Source organism: Orbicella franksi, chromosome 10 (assembly GCF_964199315.1).
Source record: "Orbicella franksi chromosome 10, jaOrbFran1.1, whole genome shotgun sequence".
Classification (NCBI taxonomy): domain Eukaryota; kingdom Metazoa; phylum Cnidaria; class Anthozoa; order Scleractinia; family Merulinidae; genus Orbicella; species Orbicella franksi.
The window spans coordinates 4,998,640-5,019,280 of record NC_138154.1 but is presented as its reverse complement, the minus strand read 5'-3'; the positions used below and the strand labels follow the sequence as shown (position 1 = coordinate 5,019,280).

Sequence of the window (20,641 nt, the reverse complement as noted above, 5' to 3'; positions counted from 1 at the left end):
TAACACAGCGCATGTTCAATTTACTGTTCTCATTGTGTTACTCCAAGCAACACTGACAAGCTTGTTACCAAAATTTTACTAAACCCCTAGTGTTCATGTAGACAAGAACAGAACACTGAGCGTGTTCAATTTAGTGTTGTCGTTCTTGTGTTATTTTAACTGAAACTGACGGGCTTGTAACTTATTCCACTAAGCCCTTAATGTTATCTTAACATAGATCTGTTCAGTGTAGCCTAGTATTCACTAGTTTAGTGAAAATGATATACCTGAACTACTGTAATCAAAAGAAAAGAACACTAAGCATGTTCAGTTTAGTTTTGTTCTGTTTCCTTAAGTAAAATGACAAGCTCATTTCGCTAAACCCCAAATGTTTATGTTGACCTATGCCTGTTAATTTTACTATGTACTACTTTACTGAAGATGAAATTCCCGAACTGCTTTAATCATATCCAAAAGTTTTCAATAAACTGTGTTGTTGCTGCTTGTCATCTTGTTTGTATATCCATATTCCCAGTCCCAAACATACTAGCGCTCCACCATAAACACTTATGCGTCTCAGCATGTATATTTTAGCTACCCTGAACAAGCATAATGAGCTGGTCACTTCCTGCAGGCACGCAAACAAGTTTCTCCTAAAGAACTTTAAGCCCTCCATTTCCATGCACTAGCAACTGTTAAAATCCGAATTCCGCACGCTAGCAACAGGCAAATTTCAAATTTAAATTCCGTGTGTGCAAGTGCGTCCACAATCAGCAAGCATTGTAATGATCTTTTCATTTGGCTATTTTATCCGATGAGTGCTGTAGTTCTCGTGCAGTATGAAACTAGTTAGTAATAAAATGCCAAGTCACATCTTCTGTTGATATCATCACTTGGCTTATATATATTTATATTTTCTTTATATTTTAATATTTTATTTGTACACACCACTACAAAGAGCACCTCAACTCTGCCTTCCAATTTGCAACTTACTTTAGTACACAAAGACTTGAAACTGCTATAAACTATTATTATTATTACTGTGTATATTGTGCTGGACATTTAAGTTTAACCTTGCACCGACTGTGGGGTTGCTTTAAACTCTAAACAGTTTTTGTAAAAGTGCAATAGTCAGAACTTTCCCTTCACAGTCTCTATCCCAGATATGGTTCCCATTGGCTGAAAACGCATTAAACATGCATATGCACTGCGGACCTATTTTTTAGACCTGGAACCTTCTACTCCTTGTGGTCAATGGCTTTCTGTCATTGTGACTGGCTTTTTGACAATGTTGCTCCAAATGGCAAATATTTTATCAGTCCACTCTGCATAAATGGAAGTGCTATTGAATCAATTTATAGCATCCTCAAGTTTTCCAGTGGAGGGAATTTGTCTGCTCTATCCTATGGTCCTTCTCTTGGGAAACTGATCAATAGAAAGGACATGATAGAGAATAAAAACTCTGAAACGGGTTATAGGGATGTGGTTTTGAATATTAGTGGCACTGCTGCTGCTAATGTGGCATGTTCCACAAGCATTTGTTTTTTTAATTTTTTTAAAATTTTTATTTGGTTTTTGCCATTAAAAAGGACAATTATAATACAGTACAAAAAATGAAATAACAATACAGTAAAGAAAATGAAAACCAAAATACTACAAAAACTAAGAGGAAAAAAATTAATAAGCTACATTTAAACATTCATTTACTGCACTGCGTTAAAGTAAAAATTAGGTACCTGGGGTCAAGATTACAACATTCAAGATACAAAACTTGATTTTTGGTGTTGTTGTTGTTGTGTATCGGTGTGACTACTATGAATGAAATACAAATAAAAACGGCTCAAAAACAGAGAAAGTTACGTGTACATAAATATGTAAGGCATCAAGACAGCCAAAACAGAAAGTTATCCCACTTTTTATAATGATTTAGTAAAATTCCCTTCTCTTTTGCAATATGTAGTTCTAATTTATAGGTTGCTTTTAACTTAGCTTTGAAGACTAAAAGTGATGGGATAACTTTTAAAAGCTTGCACTTATAAATAAAATATTTAGCAAGCAAAAGAATATGATTCACTAAAAGAAAATCTTTCTCGAGGTCAAATTTCCCAAAAAGAATATCTAACAGCGAGGCATTAAGTACAATATTGGCATCCACTGCAATCCAAGATAACAGTTCTTTCCAAAAGAAACTCGATGACTCACAAAAATACAACAAATGCTCCAGGGATTCCTCCTCTGCATTGCAAAAGGCACATAAAGGGGATTCTACCATTTTGAACCAGTGAAGTTTTTTATTAGTGAAAATAATCAGGTTTAAAATTTTATATTGGAATTCTCTTAGTTTGGTGTCTAATGTAGTTTCAAAAGCTAAAGAATACAACTTTTTCCAGTCAATGGTAAGATCAGGGTATTTACTCAAAATTTTAGCTTTTGCAGTGTTAGGAGTTTGCTTCAAAGAGCAAAATTCGTTGTAGACCAACTTAGATGTAACATTAGCGAGGTCGATCGTTTTACCCGCAATTATTAATTCAAGACAAGTTTGATCCATAGGAGAGGGAGCACAATATGGGTTTGTTTTAATTATAGAACACCATTCTTTTGGTATAGCATCAAAAACATCCATTAGGGCAAAGGAGTAACAAGGGGAAAAAGAGGAATTCAGAATTTTGTCACTTTTGAGAAAAACACCCTCCTTAGAAACCAGGTTGCCAACCTTAAGAATTCCTAGATTATAGAAAACCGACTGAAAGATGGATTTACCCTCACTTAAAATATACTTGTTCTTCCAGATAATCTGATTCATTAACCCTTCATAAGATGACGAGTTGTAATTTGTTATAGAAGACCAGGCTTGCAAACACTCTCTGTAGAAGACAGGAAGAGTAATGGATAATGTCTGATTATCAAAATTGCATTGAAACAAAAATTTCCCACCCACTTTCTTGAGATAAAAATCCAAAACATACTTCCAGGGACTTTTGTAATTTTCAACGTATTTCTTTACACACATGACTCTTTAAGCAGAGATCATAGATTCCAAATCCAGCATTTTTAAACCGCCATCTTCAATATCATTTATTAAAGCTGAACGTTTGACCATGTCCTTGCCCTTCCAGATAAACGAATAAATTTCTTTATTAACTTCTTTAATGAGTTCACTGGACACTGGAATTGAAGATGCCTTGGACATAATTTTTGGGTATGGCAAAGGATTTCACCATTTGAATCCTACCAATGAGCATCAGGCCCCTCCACTTCCACGTATTCTCCATACGTCCAAAATATTTATCGGATCGAGGTAAAATATATATTTTTAGAAGTAGTTCACCAAGGGCTTTCTTGAGAATTTTTTTCAGATTTTTCGTTTTTTCGCTATTGCATGGCCCCAGTTGAAAATTACTGACATTGACTCTTAAGAATTTCTTTCCCGGAAATTGGGCTATTTCCAATCATATCATCACATAATCTTACTAATGTTCTTACTTGCTCCTCAGTGAAAAGTGCCTTTGCCCTTGATGTCAGTGATGTGGGTGGTACAATGTCACTAGATGCCCCTTCATCAGCTTCTCCTCTAAACATACAATCCACTTTATCATTCAGTTTCTCTCTTTCTGTTGGTGGAGACACAACGTTAACTGTGTTTTTGTCAGTGTCAGGAAACCGCCACTCAGCTCGAACACGGTCATAAACTCGTTTAGGATCTTTGGTTTTTAAGATTTCACTTCTTGTAATCCTTTCTTTTACACAGTCAAGGCCTATGCTCCTCTCTTGTATTTCTCTTTGAAATAGCTTTTCAATTTCACCAACTACCACTCTACTCCATGGTACTCTAGATGGACTCCCAGATTTCCCTTCACTCTGCTGTACACCAACTTGCTCTTCGCCGTCTACTTCAAGTAGTTTCTTGCCCTTTTCCTTGGCACCATCTTCCTGGCCTTTCTTCCTCATTACTGCATGAAGTTGCTGAGAAGCTTTAACAGATGATTTACCCTTTTCTGTCAAACGGTAATACCTCTTTGCTGTGTCTTCTTTGTGTGCCATCAAGTCTGCAAGGTTGCTGCTTATCTCCTTGTGGTTGTTATGGCATGTTGTCACTGCACCTTTCCTTAAGAGAGTATTGTGGATGGATCCTGAGATTCCTGCTTTCTTCCAGACTTACTGGATGGCTTTGCTAATTTGGCTCGATTGGAGCTTCTTTCCATTCCAAAACAGAAATAATGGGGTCTTGTTTTCAGCTCCAACATTAGGGACCTTTGCTCTCACTTCCTTGATGAAGACACTTATCCAATTATGCAAATTGCTTGTTAGGACAACTTGGGCAGGGCCATGGACATGGAAAGTTTTATGATTCATCACATTGATAATGAATCTATCATCTTCTTTGTAGCCTTGCTGAAATTCCTTCACAGTTATGTTTGACAGTACTCCTGCCTTGTTTGCATTGTCAATTGAAATCTGCACAAGAAGGAAGTCCCTGACAAGAGTGTAGTTACTTTGTGTGATCTCGATGTTGTGCACTCCACTCAGCTGTCCCAGCAAAATGACAGCATCTCTGGAAGCCTGACTCTTTTCAAACTCTTGAATTTTATCAGGTGTGACTAGCTCAATTCTGTCCTCTTCCATTTTCTCCCATTTCCTTTTCAGGCTGGATTTTTTATAGGAAGTAGACCATCTCTTCACCTTTTCCATTAACTGTGTGACCACTTCATTACTTGCTGTAATTTCCTCTGGTTTTTCTGCTAACACATAGCTGTAAAAGTGCCTTAAGCTCATGAGATATGATTTGATTGTTTCAGGGACATATTTCTCTTCAGCATAGGCTACAAACTTATACTTCAGCAGAGTGATGTCAAGAAGAGATGCCAACCTTTTCTTCTCATCAATAACAGACAAGATGTTCTTAATCTGTGATACGTGTTGTTTGGCAGTTTTCACATCTTTTTTACCACCGTCTGGTGACTGTAGCCATTTGGAAAGTTGGAGAATTGATTCAGGATCACCCTCTTCACAATCGATCCCACTATTGCCATCAGCATCTTCTGTTAAATCCACATAAACACAGTTAGCAGTATCAGACTCTTCAAGTGTACCATCGTTTAATTCTTCCCAGCCTTGCTCCTCTTCATCACTTCTTTCTCGTTTAACACCATGTGGTTTATGGGAGTCATCACACTGTTCAGAATCATTGAAACCATGGTCATCACTACAGATACTTTCCCTCTCCACTGCAAAAGGCACACCTGATTCAACTACATTTTTCCCCAGTTGTGCAGCTCTTTTTTCAATCAGTTGAACTGAATGGGGCCTCTTGGGCTGTTTGAGTGCTTTTCTTAACAGACTTCTATAGACGGTCTTGTCAGATTTTGGACTGAATCCATGGACATTCTGTAAATGTGCAGAGAGTCTTTTAACCACTGATGAACACCCCACTAATGGACAAACTCTCTTTTTGTGATAGTCCTTGTGCCTCTTCTTCTCATTCTTTTCATCACTTGTTTTCTTTTTCCTATTTCCAGAAGATGCACATTCTGAACTTGAAAATGTGTACTTCATACGCAAATTGAAAGGTGCGACTGCTGTACGTGCTTGGTGTTTAGGCCACCCATGTACATTTACTAAATGCCTCGGGATGTGTACAACAGTCTTGTCACAGTACAGCACAGGGCACTCCCTTTTAATCCTAGGTAATTTGCATTTTGGCTTACATGTGCTCTCTTTAGATTTGCTGATTTTCTGTTCATCAACATCACCTGATTTATCTTGGACTATTCCTTTATCCTGAGATTCTGAATTGCTTTCATCTGGTTCACTTCCTGACTCATCATTTTCTTCACAAGCTGATTCATCATCCTCCATAGAGTAGTCTGACTCATCTGTATCCTCTTCCCTGCACAAGTTTGGGGTCCACAATTTCACCAAAGCAGGGGCTTTCTCAGATAAATAAGCAAGAATAAGGAAAATATGGAATTTTGAATATTCCAAATAACTTTAGCATAACAACAAACTAGCTCATTGTTAAACAAGATCTTACAGATTTTAGTCATGCATTAACTAAAGCTTGTTTGAAAAAAAAATTGTTGGCTTTTTCACGTGTCTCTCTTAAGTATTGTATTTTATTGTATATGTTTTTTTGGTAAATTGCTTTTCAAATTGTCATCTAGTCCAGGGCTGAAAGAAGCAGCCTCTGTTTTATCACTAAGAGGAAGAGTTGGTTCCAGTGTGCATTTCTCCAATCATTTCAATAAATATATTAATTATGTAAATTATCATTCTTTGAAAATTATCAATCAAATGTTGGTCAGTTTTGTTAAAAAAATTAAATGTAATAAAATCACTTAAGTATCTGACATCCTGCCAATAACAAACAGAAATATGCTGAGCCACTTAACGTACAATGTATCGTGGTGATTGATTCTGACCTCATTTAAAGAGTCTGACGATTCATTCTTAGTCTCTATATCCTCCTCTGAAGAGCTATTATCGTCACACACTGGCTGATAAGTAGCATCAGCACCGCTGCTGTCATCCTAGGCAGATAAGATAAATACATTTTTTCATTAAGTGTACAACAAAAACACCATGTTGCAGTAACATGTTTTTGTTTAAGAAAACTTACAGAACTGTCAGCCTCAGCATCATCATGAAGTTGTTCCACAAATTCTTTAGTCTAAAGAAAGAAAAAGCCTTCATAAGTAAACAGTATTTAAATTTGTGGGGTTGGGTGGGGGTATGGGCTCAGTCTGGAGATGAAAAATCTGGCACTTATTGTTCAAGGGCATGTATTCCTTGAAAGAATTAAAAATTTGTGCAGCATAAACATTGCACCTATACAGTAGCATATCACGTAGATTAATGGTAGTCTCCTGCCACCTGTAGTAGTGGGTGGGGTGTATTGCATAAGGAGTACAGTCAGCTACTTTTCCTGGGGATGATAGGACCTGGGAACAGAGTTTTAACTTTTAAATGTAGATCTTTTCTTTATTGAGATGCTCGCGTGTCTTGAAAATACTTACATTTAACTCCTCCAAGTCTGCATTAAGCCACTGAATAGACATTTTACTACCTATGTAGAAAGAATAGGAAGCATATTAGCAAAAAGTAAGATAAGAATTTATTTTAAAACATCAAATCTTGACATTAGTTTTAATACCAGTGACAAGAAATTCAGGTTTATTTGTGCTTAAACGAGAAACTGAAATGGAAGAAAAATAAATATCATTTCGGAAGGCTTTAAGATATTTTTTGTTCTCTAGTCACGCAAATGAGGTCATGCATTCTTGCATAAGTCTATCTGACAGCGATCACATTAACTGAGTTTACCATCGCTAAAAATAACTGCATGATATCAATCCAAATTATATTTTGGATCGCTTGACTTGTCTCTTTATTTTTCAGCAGACAAGAGTGATTGCAATAATCGACAGCGAACCATAATAAACTAAGCCGACATCAATTTTTATTTTTGCAATTGCTCGCTCAAAACTAAAATAGCACTACAGGAGTGAATGTATTTGCCGATCGAGTGTATATTAGTATTTCCAACTTACAATTTCTTCGAACGAAAAACTCCTAAGGTTCTTCTTTTTCGAAAGGTGAGAACAGCCATCTCCTACGGTTTTATTCTCGACAGGTGAGAGCAATCGCGACAGCCATGAATATACCAAATCGGTATCAATTTTCATATTCGCAGATTGAATATTTCCGGTAATTTAGCCGACACGACACAGTTTATATCGCTTAACGAAAAACAAGACATATACCACTTAATACAAGAATTGATATTTAAGTTATAGATTACAGTTAGTACATTGATCTTCACAAAAGACGCTTACCTTCAACAACTGATGCTTGTCTCTTCACCGCAGGCAGACTGCACGTGGATGACAAGAGCTTACGTAACCTTCCCATGATTCTCGTGGCAGACCATTTGTTTGTTGTTGTTTTTTTGCAATTATTCCGGAAAAAAAACAGCCTTTTCGTTCCAGAAATTGGGATAAGAAATTTATTTATTTACCTTTGTTGTTGTTGTTGTTGCTGTTTATTTATTTATTTTTTTATTGATATATTATTTAGTTTTTTGGCAGAACAAAAATGAGCCTCCCCATGGGTACCCTCAGACTTTGTTTTCGTTGCAATATTTTTACATATTTTTGATATTTTAAAGCAAATTCTCGTTTTTGGATTAAAATTATTGCAAAACAGCGTAGTCATTGTAAGTAACAGCCGAATAAATAATTAACTCAATGAAAACCGCTTCGTCTTAGATTCTTTCGGAAATACCCATAGAAAGGCTCAAATGTGAAAGCTCTCCAAACAAATGGCATAAGCTTACGTCACCTCGAATACGTGACCACCTTATCTTGTAGAAGATTCTAGGCATACTATCTACGCCTGTTCAAGATAAACTCAGAACGCTACAAAATACTCAATGACACTGCCATGTGCCATGTACCACTGTAACGGGTCAAGATTTGCAAAATCATACCAAGGGTTTAAAAATTAATTTTCCTTTTTTAGGCTTAATACTTAATATATACATACTATTCTACTAAAAGGATAACGTATTCATTTCATAATTTTTGTATATTTTTAATGATGAGTACCTGCAATGCCTTACGTTAGCCACGCACCTAAAACTTTAGGGCCTAGGTAGGGTGTGGGTATCAGAGATAACGCTCTCTTTAAACAGCTATAGCTATGTATGTATATTTTTTCACCAACAGTGCAGATCTCTGCCTTGCTCAGCAGGAAGTGTCATGCTAAATGAAGGAAACTTAAAAGAAATCATCATTATGTATATGGATACAATACATGTAGCACCGAATATTAGATCTTGGTAGTTAGGACATCCCAAGGCTTTGTGCGGTAGATCAGCCAACTTGATTATTTTCTTTTTTTGTGCCAGGTTTTAAAACTTTATCAGCGGTACGACTTTCAGTGTTTGAAATAATCTTTTTTCTTAACAACTCTGTGTTTCTATTTCCTAACACAAGCTCTTCTGGAATAATTATTGTGTAGTTGGTTTGTTAGTCCTCTTATATTCGACAGAGTGCTTTTCAGGGCCTCGGTATGCGCAATTGATTGTATACTTTCAATTAATTTTCTTTCTCAGTTTACATATTATTTACTTTCAATTAATTTTATTTCTCAATGTACATATTATTTACTTATGTATTGAATTATTGTGAGTAAAGTATTAATGTAATAAAAAGCCATGTATTTTGCCGCCACAAAAACGCTCTTGTTATTTGAGAACACTTGAGAAGTATAGAAAACACTCCATGCGGCTAGTGTCTTCTAAACTTTTCTCGTGCTCTAAAATTTCCGTCGTGTAACGCTTTATGACAGTACAATACAAAATCCTTATTTTTTAAAAGATATTTCTTTCCACATTTATGTTGCCGCCCATACACATTAATTTTCTTCGTAGAATTGTCATCAGCTTACAATGGCCCTTGCGATATCTGTTAATTAATAGTGTTGTGATCACATTGACCAACTTGCAATTGTGCTCAGTATACGCAAAAGTAAGAACAAAGCAGACGTACCATGAATAACAAGATAAAAAGGGCTTATGAAAATCGTTTGAATTATCTCACGTACTAGAATTCAAGATTTTCATTTGCATTTATTAAAAGTACAAGAGGGAATTTTATTTTTGCATGTGCTCATAATTTGTTTTTGAAGCCCCTCACGTATTAATATTTGTTGTCACATACTTTCCTCAGCTCTCTTTTATTTTCTATTTGTCTGCCTTGTTGTTGTCTTACTCTTGCTGGAAAGGTTCAACTTACCTTTCAGAGAGGTGGAAAAAATCGACCTTTCAAGCAGAAAAAAAATGCCATAAACGCAAGGAAACAGTTCAAAGCCATTTTGTCTGTAAGTCTGGCAGAATAGGCCCAAAATTGACCATCCAACCATAAAAGCAAAGATTTATCCTTTCTGTATTCAGTTGTTTATCACAGTAATGCAGTGATGATGATGTAAGGTTGCCACAAAATGTTTCGATGTGGTATACATTACCCCATACTGCGTGCCTAAATGTGGGTTAAAAGAATAAAGATTCGCTCCTGTACGTGTTTCCTTTTACACTAGTGAGTTGAAATTTTCGGCAATTAATGGTTTCATCTAACACCTATTGCTCACCGAAGCATTTGATGTTTCACTAAAAATAACCAAGAATCTCTCGCCAACGGAATATCTTGCCAAACGGGCACTTCGGTACCCCGCAAAAAGTACTATACCGGCTACATATGAAAGACATTTTTTTCCAACAAGAATTCAACAGAAGATTAAATTTATAGGTTTAGAAGTACAGTGATATAGGTAACTGCTCCGAAAATTTCGTAACATTTGGTTTAATAGAGGCTGAGAAATTGTTTCAAACTTTTTGTTTGTCAAATTTAGGGGTTTTCATAAAACGTGAAACATGAACTCGACATGAAAGTGTAATGTTCAGCCTACAAATTTTTGGAAGGCCAAAACAACCACTTTTAATTGACGAGGGTAAGCGAGAGAATGGTAATGGATAGTTTATGCATCCATCTACCCATCGACTGCAACAATTTTTACAAAAAAACCCAAAAAAGAACCCTTACCCTTGCATAGGGCGCTTTTGTAACCTTTTAGACGGTAAAGTGTTAATAAATCACTGAGGTTTAAACGATTCACAGAGATCTTTTCATATTGGCATCACCGCATTAATAGTCCACTGAAGAATGTAAAAAAAAGTTTTAAAATTTAGAAGTAGAAAATTGGCAGGCATGGAGACAACAAGGTTACAAAAGCGCAAACTTTACATCGAGAGAGAGAGAGAGAGAGAGAGAGAGAGTTAAAAAGGTGTGGGTATTTGCTACGCTAACTGCGTATTTGCTATGGTAGCAATTACTTACCAGGTAGGTATTTGCTACATTGGTAGGTATTTGCTACAGTAGCAAATACGTATGGTAGGTATTTGCTACCAATATTGCGTATTTGCTACAGTCGCAAATACAGAAGGGTGGGTATTTACTACGAAAAGTGAGTATTTTCTACCGTAGCAAATATGGAGGGTAAGTATTTCCGACCAGATATGCGTAATTGCTACAGTAGCAAGTACGGAGGGGTAGGTATTTGCCACACAAAGTAGTTTGTGTGCTCTATTGCTCTATATTTGCTTGGAATAAAAATACGCCTACCCTTATTTCCTTGTTTCTAAGCTTAGATTCTGCCACTCCATCTTACACAGATAGAACTAAAGCTTTGTAAGAAAGAAAATGTTTTAGGGGAGGATCTTTTTGCCATTTTTTGCCCACAGAGGTCTTACTTTTTAAAATCTGTTCGCGTAAAAAGAGGCCCCCCAAAAATAGAATTTTCTAATTTATATTATGAAAGTGTGGAAATATAACTTGAAGTGCACGAAAATTTCATATTTTACTAAGCAATAAGCAAAAAAACTTCTCCTGGAGGTTTGTTAGTTATATTTAACAAAAAGTATCTGATTTTATCATGTGTCACAGTTAGTAGGAGTGCTGTGATTGGTCAGTTTAGTGGGCTGTATTCTCGTGTACGGCCCGCTAAAATTTAAAGTTGGCTTTGTTGCCAAACTGTTTTGTGATTTATCGCCAAGTGTTCTTAAATCTTATAGCAAGTAAAAGTTTAAAACTTTCTTTTACTCTAAATTGTGTATTAAAGAGTGCCAACGACTTAAAAACAATTTCAATTGACTCATTTTGCTTTCAAGTTTCATCAGAAATTTGAAGCCGTTCTTTGTGAATAGCATCGTTCCCGAACCCGTCAGGCACACAGTAGAGATATACTCAATACCTTACTAACCTTGTCTTCTCGGTCCGTGCTGTAAGTTACGGATCCTCGTTTTTTCCCTTCAATTTACGTTCTGCACACAAAATAAAATCGGTCGTAACTTACAGTACGGACCTTGAACTCGGTTAGTGAGAGGAATTTATTATATCTCTCAGTTATTACGTGCGCTGTGATTGGTCAATTTAGCGGGTCGTACTCCACTGTACGGCCCGCTAAAATTAAAGGTCATTCCCCAGAAAAAGAACGCACAGTAGATTTTGCCTGTTGGCTGCTTATATCTAGAGAACTTAGATTTTGAAGTAAAAAAGGGGGGTCCTGGTATTCGTTTAAGAGCAGGAAGACCTTCAGTATACCCCATAATTCCTTAAATTATCTACTTTTAGAAATGTTCATATTTGAACCACTCACTTTATGCTTTGCGAGAGCAGAAAATTAGGGAGAAAGCTAAGCCAGAAATACAGCAATGCACGTATTTTATCAATGGTAAGGAGCAATGTGATGTACGTACGTTTCATGATAAAGGCACTCATATTTAGTCAGTGATTCAGTATGTTCCAAGCACACAGTGTTCTTGAGGGCACATATTATCTTTTACGAGTGCTAGCTCTGCTCTCATTTTCAGTGATAATTTGTTACTCTGCAATAGAAATTGATCTATATTCCCTGTATAGAAAGCCACCATTTTCTATATGTTGTGTGTATGCATGCGCTCACGAGTGCGCGCTAATGACACGAAAATCGTACGCGGTAGGGATGCAAAATGCACTTCTGAGCAATAACCTTAAAGCTGTTTTTGTTGCCAAAATGTTTGGTGATTTATCACCAAGTGTTCCTAACTTTTATAGCAAGTAAAAGTTCAGAACATTGTTGTACTTTAAATTGTGTATTGAAACGTGGTAACAACTTAACCACGATTTCAAATTGACTCGTTTTGCTTTTGACATGTGTCAGAAACTGTGTGAATAGAAATCGTTTCCGAACCCGTCAGACACACAGTAAAGATATAATAAAAATCTTACTAACATCGTCTTCTCAGTCTGTACTGTAAGTTACCGGTCCTCGATTTTTTCCAAGGGAAAAAACCCGTTCCTCAACTTACAGTACAGACCTCAAACTTGTTTAGTAAGAGGTATAAAATAGTTTCGTTTAGTTTTTGTTTGTTTGTTTTCTTTGCAAGTTTCTGGACCTCGCCTGCGGCCCAGTCCATAAACCTCCAAAAAACAAAAATTCGACAAATATTTCTCCAATACGGACCACACACTAGTTCCATAACATAATTATATGTACTGCCTTTTCTTCGTGACACAACTGTATGTGCTAAGGTTTACTCTAAACTCAATAGTCACAAGTGCGGTACTCGGAAAATTACTGAGACCTGAAGAGAGATCTAATTTCTCAATATCAGAGGTGGTGTAAGTTTATGTTAGAATTCAGCTAAGATGCGTCCTGTTTTAGACGCACCTTGTTTTAGGCGCGAGCGGAATTTTGTACCATGGTTCATTTTAGCCAGATCTAATTCAGCTGCGACCTTTGTACATATACTTTTTAGAGATATAGACCTCAAAATAAAGTTTTTCCTTTTTGCAAATTTGCTGTTATAAAGTCAGAATGAAGTCCTCGCTGTTTTCTGCATTGATCGCCTGTGCCAGTTGCAATATATTTGCCAGGTCTACTTGATAAGTGATAAAAGATAATATCGTTCCTAGGTATAGGTTTACTCTAAGTCACCCGTTTGATTTACAGGTGACTATCGTTACAGTGGGCGCGCTTTAACTGATAATTGCCGTTTATTGCAAAAGAAAGTGATTTAAACGCCACAAGGCTGGGCTATTAACTAACACTCTCATTAAAAAACCTGAAATGAAAAAGACTGGGCTCTACTGGAACACGCAGATTCTGCTTATTAGTGATACTAGTCTTCTCCCCACCTCTATATTCGCTTTTACCCTTTTATCACATTGCTTTTGCGTAACAGTCAAATGAAAAAAGGTTCAATTTTCATGTTGTTATAAAGATTTAAAAATCAATATGCTGTGGGTAGTGCAATATCTGTACGCGTGCTATTCTTTGCATAATTAAGAGCAACCATCTCCTCTGCACTGAAGCTAATTTTACAAATTCTCTTTTGAATTGTTATGCACTGTGTTTTAGTTATTAAGCACAAAATTAAAGGAAATCAAGCAGTGCAAGTGGCGAGTCAACGAGTGGGGACAGTGACCGAGGAGAACATGGAGCTGGATAGTGACAAAGAGTACGACGATCTCACTAGACGAGTGTGGGAAAGAGGACATAGATCGCAAGGTACTACCAACCAGACTAGTGATAGTGAAGAAGAGGTGCATAGTCAAATTTCACAGTCACAAGATTTCTTTCAGCGAACCCCCTCTACAACCGAAGATCAAGAAGCAATTGTTGTTACCAAAAGTGATTGTGACTCTGATATTGATTACATCCCTGGCGGTTCTGGCACAGATGAGTTGAGCGATTCATGTTCATCAGATAGCTCTATTCTCCACGAAGAACAAAAAGATCTGTTGATTGGTGTGGTCGAAGTTATAGGTAGAGAAAACTGTGACTCTGGATCATTTTTAGATTATCAAACAGAGTTACCCTGGAAGAAAAAAATCCAGAATTTCATCGGTCAGCAAGAAAGTCAAGGTTATTGTTTTAAGACTGAAGAGAAGTCAATAGAAGATTTGAGACAACACTTCCAACAAGAAGACAGTGACGATGAAATACTGCAAAATATTTTCATGAATGATGAAAGTGACAACGATGATGCTTTAGATGAGGAGTGGGAGCCTAGCGATTGTGAACCTGATGTCGAAGAGGCTAAGGAACATCGACAGGAAGAACTTGGCATTCCCACCAGTACTTTACTAGCCGAGTTCTATGAGTACCTTATTGGTCTGGATGGAGGCTATCGCAGTGTAAAGGTAGCACAGCAGTACAAATCTCAAGTGCAAAGTATTATTCGTACTCGTAAGATGAAGCTGACAGAAAGTAATCCGGAGCAACATGAACATGAAGACCTCCCTAGCTTTTATTTGCTGTTAATTTCAGGCATGACTGGAGTGAAATTTCTGAGATCCTGGCTCTCGTACGTGGTTGAGAAGTACCAGCCTGGAACTGTGAGATCATATCTAATGAGCCTGCGCCTTTTTTACAAGTTTCTAAGCCAAGAGGAAGTGCCCTTACCAAATGTTACCAAGGATTTGCTTAATGCACGCCGCGACCCCATGACGTCTTGGTCGTCTGCGTAAAAGAAGGTGTTGAAATGGAAGCTGGAAAAGCATGATGAAGATTACAGGAAACTCCTGTCAAGTGAAAACCTCCACAAGGTATGCCACGGAAGTTTGCACATGAATGCATTGAAACAACTCGCAGCAACTTCAGTAGAAACAAATCGTGGCGATATTACTGAGAAAATTCTCAGCGACAAGTCCCATTGTGAAGTTCGAGATTGGCTGATAACACGTATCCTAATAGATAACAGCGGTAGAAGCGGTGTTGTGGCGAACATGACGACAAGCGAATTCAAGGAAGCTGTTGTTGTAAATGAGAAAAGACGATTGCCTGCAGAAATACTAGGCTTTAATCACCAAATCTCTGTCCTTACAAAACATGGTGGCCAACTGTAACCACAAGCATTGCAGGCTCGCACAAGAAAGCTGAACATACTACATGTATGACACAATGAATTATAATGTAACGCAAAAACTCGCAGTGTTCAAGTCACGCAAAACTCGCAGTGTTCAAGTGTCTAGAGGGCCTTCAAGAGGGCCTTTTGCAATGTCATTTACACCACATTCACCCTGTCCTTTAAAGATTAAGTCTAACTACAGGACGACGAACTCGTTGGGAGCGACGTACAGGTTCTGAATTCAGTACTGGTGTAAGTTCAGGTTCAAGTTCAGGTTCGGGCACAGACGATGGTTCTGCATCAGGCGTAACACTCACATGTGTGTCAAGGGGCAAGTTCTCTGCTTCCTCTGGAATACATTCTGGTGCTGGCTGGGCCTCGACAACTTCCATGTGGCCCTTGGGTGCAAGGTGCTTTGTGGCCACTGTTGTCTCCCTACTGTCAGGATAGCGCACATGCGCATAGTGAGGGTTTGCCTGGAGTAGTTCCACTTCATCGACCAAAGGGTCCATCTTACTTGTGCGTACCTGGCGTTTAACGTACACTGGGCCAGGTGTAGCTAGCCAGGTGGGAATGGAGGCGCCAGCAGACGATCGGCGTGAGAAACCAAAGAGTCGCTCATGTGGAGTTTCATTGGTGGCAGTACACAAAAGAGAACGAACAGAGTGTAGTACATCGGGGAGGACATCCTGCCAGTTCTTGAATGGTAGGTTCTTGGATTTCAAACTCATAGTAACTGCTTTCCACATCACACCATTGCATCTCTCTGCTTGCCCATTTCCTTCTGGATTGTAACTGGTAGTTCGGCTTGAAGCTACTCCTTTTGAAGACAGGAATTCCCGTAACTCTCTGCTCATGAATGAAGCTCCGCGGTCTGAATGGACATATGCTGGCATTCCAACAAGTGAGAACAGCGATGTAAGGCACTTAATGACTGTGTTCGTGGATACATCAGGACATGGGAAAACAAATGGGAACCGGGAATACTCATCAACAACCATAAGGAAGTACTTGTTTCCGTTATTTGTTGGAAGAGGGCCTTTAAAGTTGATGTTGATCCTCTCAAATGGCTGAGTGGCTTTGATAAGGGGAACCTTCTCTGGGCGATGGTACTGAGGTTTACATTCACAACAAATAGGGCACCGGCTTGTCATCTTAATCTCGTTCCTTAAGTTCTTGGTTCGCACAAAGTGGTTTAGCCTGGTGATGCCTGGATGGCAGAGTGCTTCGTGAAGCTTAAAGAGGGAATCTTCAGTGGCCATGGCACACGTAGTCCTGGACAGTGTGTCAGCTGGGACATTATCTCTGCCGGGGCAATAGATGATATCAAAACTGAAGCAGGAGAGTTTGAGTCTCCAACGCAGGAACTTCTCGTTCTTTATCTTTCCGCTGTGCTGCTTGTCAAACATGTAGGACACCGATTTCTGGTCAGTTTTCAGGATGAAGTGTCTTCCAGTAAGGAAGTGTCTCCAATGCCTCACCGCTTCTATTATGGTCTGGGCTTCCTTCTCTATGGATGCATGCTTCAGTTCACTGCCTTGAAGAGTTCGCGAGAAGAAGGCGACAGGTTTTCCATTCTGGTTGAGAGTGGCTGCTAGCGCTACTTTGGACGCATCAGTTTCGACTTCAAAGGGAATGGTCTCATCAATAGCGGTGACAACAGCTTCTTCTATCGTCTTCTTGAGACTTTCAAATGCTTCAACAGCTGGCGGAGGCAGAGGGAACGACCTGCAAGAAGCAATTGGCTTGATTCGATCCGAGAACCTTGGGATCCATTGTGAATAATAGGAGAATAACCCGAGACACCTGCTCATGGACTTTGAGTCATGTGGAACGGGGAGTTCACGCAGGGGCCGTAGACGATCAGGATCCGGCCGTATGGTACCCTCCTCGATGATGTATCCAAAGACGGGGAGACGCCAGGTTGAGAAGATACACTTTTCAGTGTTATAACAGAGGTTCTTGCGTTTGGCAGCTTCAAGAAAATGTTCCATGTTAGTGTCATGGTCCTCTTGGTCCTTGCCGCAAATAGTAACGTTGTCAAGGTAAGGGAAGCTGGCCTCAAGATCATTCTCATCTACAAACTTCATCATCTCTCTCTGAAAACAGGCTACTCCATTGGTGACCCCAAAAGGCAGGCGAGTGAACTGATAGAGATTTCCTCGAGCTTCAAAGGCTGTGTAAGGCTTGTCTTCCTTCTTAAGTGGTACTTGGTGGTATGCACTACGTAGGTCGATTGTGCTAAATACTCTGTACTGGGCCATCTTGTTGACCATGTCGCTTATTCTGGGCAATGGGAAAGCATCTAGAAGTGTGAACCTGTTAATTGTTTGCGAGTAGTCGATCGCTAGCCTCTTCCTGTGATTCTTGTCTTTAGTCACTACGACTTGTGCCCGCCATGGTGAAAGGCTTGGTTCAATGATGCCTTCTTTGAGTAATCTTTTCACTTCCTCGTCAATAAAAGCGGAATCCTCTTGGCTGTATCTTCGAGACTTTGAGGCAATTGGATGGCAGTCTGCAGTCAGATTCGCAAATGGTTCAGGTGGGTCTATATTCAGTTTACTAAAACCACAGACGGCCAAAGGTGGTTCAGAGCCCCCGTAATGGAAAGTGACGCTTGAATGCTGGGATTGGAAATCAAGACCAAGGATTAGGTCAGCACAAAGTCCAGGCAAGACGGACAGTTTGTAATCTGCATATTTACGTCCTTGGTAGGAGAGATCAGCGACACAGGTACCGGTGATACTAACTGTACGAGATGCTGATGTAGCCATGGATACTGTACCAGATGAAGGATGAATGGTAAGAGCTACCCTCTCTACCAACCTTGGATGAATAAAGCTTTCAGTGCTACCACTATCAAAGAGGGCTTTGACCTCCAGTCCTTGGATGATTACAGTTCCTGAAGACTTTGAAAGGGATTCAGGGGCACCAACTGTGGCAAGTGTAGGAGACCAGGCTGCAGCTGAAACTTTATTCTTGCTCATCTTCTTTCCACGGCAAACTTTTGCAAAATGGCCCTTCTTCTGACAATTAGAGCAAACTGCATCACGGGCAGGACATTTTGAACGAGGATGGTTGCTGTTTCCACAGAAGAAACAGGTAGTCGCTTGAGGTGAGCCATTTGATCCTACCGCAGCTAGCGTGCTGGGATCTATCTGTTCCTGATCCACTGTAGTGGTGGGTGGAATGGCTGCATTGACAGATGAAGGAGGACCAGAGTAGGACTCGGAATTACGCATAGCCAATTCCAGAGAACGAGCTTGATCAAATATGGCCTTCAAATCTAGCGTATTATTCTCCAGTAACCTCTGGCAGATTGAAGGTGACCGTAAGCCAGTGATAAAAGCGTCACGGATGCTTTCTTCGCAATATTTAGAAGCAGTGACACTTTGGAAGTTGCAATCCCTGGTAAGTGTTTTCAGAGCTTGGAGGAATTCGTCCAAAGTTTCGTGAGGTTGCTGGCACCTCGGGCAAGGATATGGCGGGCAAAGATTTCATTCCGAGGTTTCACAAAAAGAGCTTGTAATATTTCTACGGCTGCCTCATAGTCGGTGCACTCCTCGATGTGTTGAAAGATTGAGGGAGAAACGTAATTCGCCAGTACCGAGAGCTTGTCGAGGTCTCTTTGTGGTAGGACAGCCAAAAAGTTATCGAAGGTTTGTTTCCAATGAAGCCATTCTTTCGAAGCTTCGCCACTGCTAGGGTCCGTTTCCAGGCGCTCCGGACGGAGTACTTTGTCCATCGAGATTGGTGATTAAATTGTTGTAAATGAGAAAAGACGATTGCCTGCAGAAATACTAGGCTTTAATCACCAAATCTGTCCTTACAAAACATGGTGGCCAACTGTAACCACAAGCATTGCAGGCTCGCACAAGAAAGCTGAACATACTACATGTATGACACAATGAATTATAATGTAACGCAAAAACTCGCAGTGTTCAAGTCATGCAAAACTCGCAGTGTTCAAGTGTCTAGAGGGCCTTCAAGAGGGCCTTTTGCAATGTCATTTACACCACAGCTGTGTTCTACCATGGGACAGACGATGACCCGACAAGATACAGAGTGGATGTTAAAGATCACAAGACAGCTGGGTTACATGGTGCGGCTGTTGTCTGGATCTACGATAATCTGTATGTTTTAATCGACATGTACATAAGAACAGTTAGGAGTCAGTTCATTTGAACGGATTCTGAAGTGCAACAAGTATTCATCCCCAGCAATGGCCTTTCACTTACGTCATCCCAGGTTTCATATTCTGTATTTAGAAATTTCAAAGGGAAGGCGTTCAAGTTAAAGGAAGGATCTGCGCGACCACAATAAGAGAGTCTCTTGCCACGGGCATGCATACGCACATGCCCAGTCAGAAGGATCATTTAGCCGCACTTGCCCAACACAAGCCGCAAACGCAGGCCAATTACTATCGTGTCCACAATAAAGTCAGCCAAACGGACTTGGGGAGACGGGCAGTAAAAACCTCGTCTCTCTGAAGATCAAGCAAGATCTTCCGGAAAAAAAGGGAAGTGTGTCCACACCTGCCTCATGGACTGATGAAGAAACTGAAGATTTGAAGAAGTTGTTCAAAACCGAACTAGAAAAAGGGGACATCGAGGAGCGAGCAGTAAGCGAAAAGCTAACTGGAGCAAACTTCTCCATGGCGCACACAGTAAAGGCAGTCGTTCTTAAGCTTCAACGGTTGAGAGAGGAGTTCATGCAAAGCGTAGATCTCCCCACTGGGCAATGTACAGGCACAGAGAAGGTAATGAAGTTCCTTGAAAGCTGTGACGTAAATACCCCATCAGAATCAATGGCTGTTTCCAATTCAGGTGAATCCTCTCGCTTTTGGCGAAAGTTTACAGATCAGACTCGTTTTCTTTTTAGTTTAATGGAAGACATGGTGGCCAGTAACACAGTGAAGAGAGAGATTGTCTGGCAAAGAGTGACAAGTGATCCAAGGTCAGTGGCACTTGGTCTCATTTCCGGCAAAGAAGACGAAGAGGAGGTTCTAAAAGCTAAACAGCGCTTAAATGACAAAGTTCAACAGGAAGCAAAAAAGAGAAAAAGTAAGAAAAAGTAGCTTTATTATATCTCTCAGCGATACGTGCGCTGTGAAGAATACAGGCTGCTAAAATTTAAAGCTGTTTCGGTTGCCAAATTCATCACCAAGTGTTCTTAACCTTTTTTAGCAAGTAGAAGTTTAAAACTTTCTTTTATCCC

The 20,641-nt window shown here is 39.3% G+C and overlaps 2 pseudogenes; one reads left to right on the top strand and one right to left on the bottom strand.

Annotated features, from left to right (window-relative positions):
- Positions 1-3,257: 3,257 nt before the first annotated feature.
- On the bottom strand, positions 3,258-5,835 carry LOC145500968 (uncharacterized; annotated as a pseudogene).
- Positions 5,836-11,534: 5,699 nt separating this feature from the next.
- LOC145501479 (uncharacterized) lies at positions 11,535-19,914 on the top strand (annotated as a pseudogene).
- The last annotated feature ends 727 nt before the right edge of the window (positions 19,915-20,641 follow it).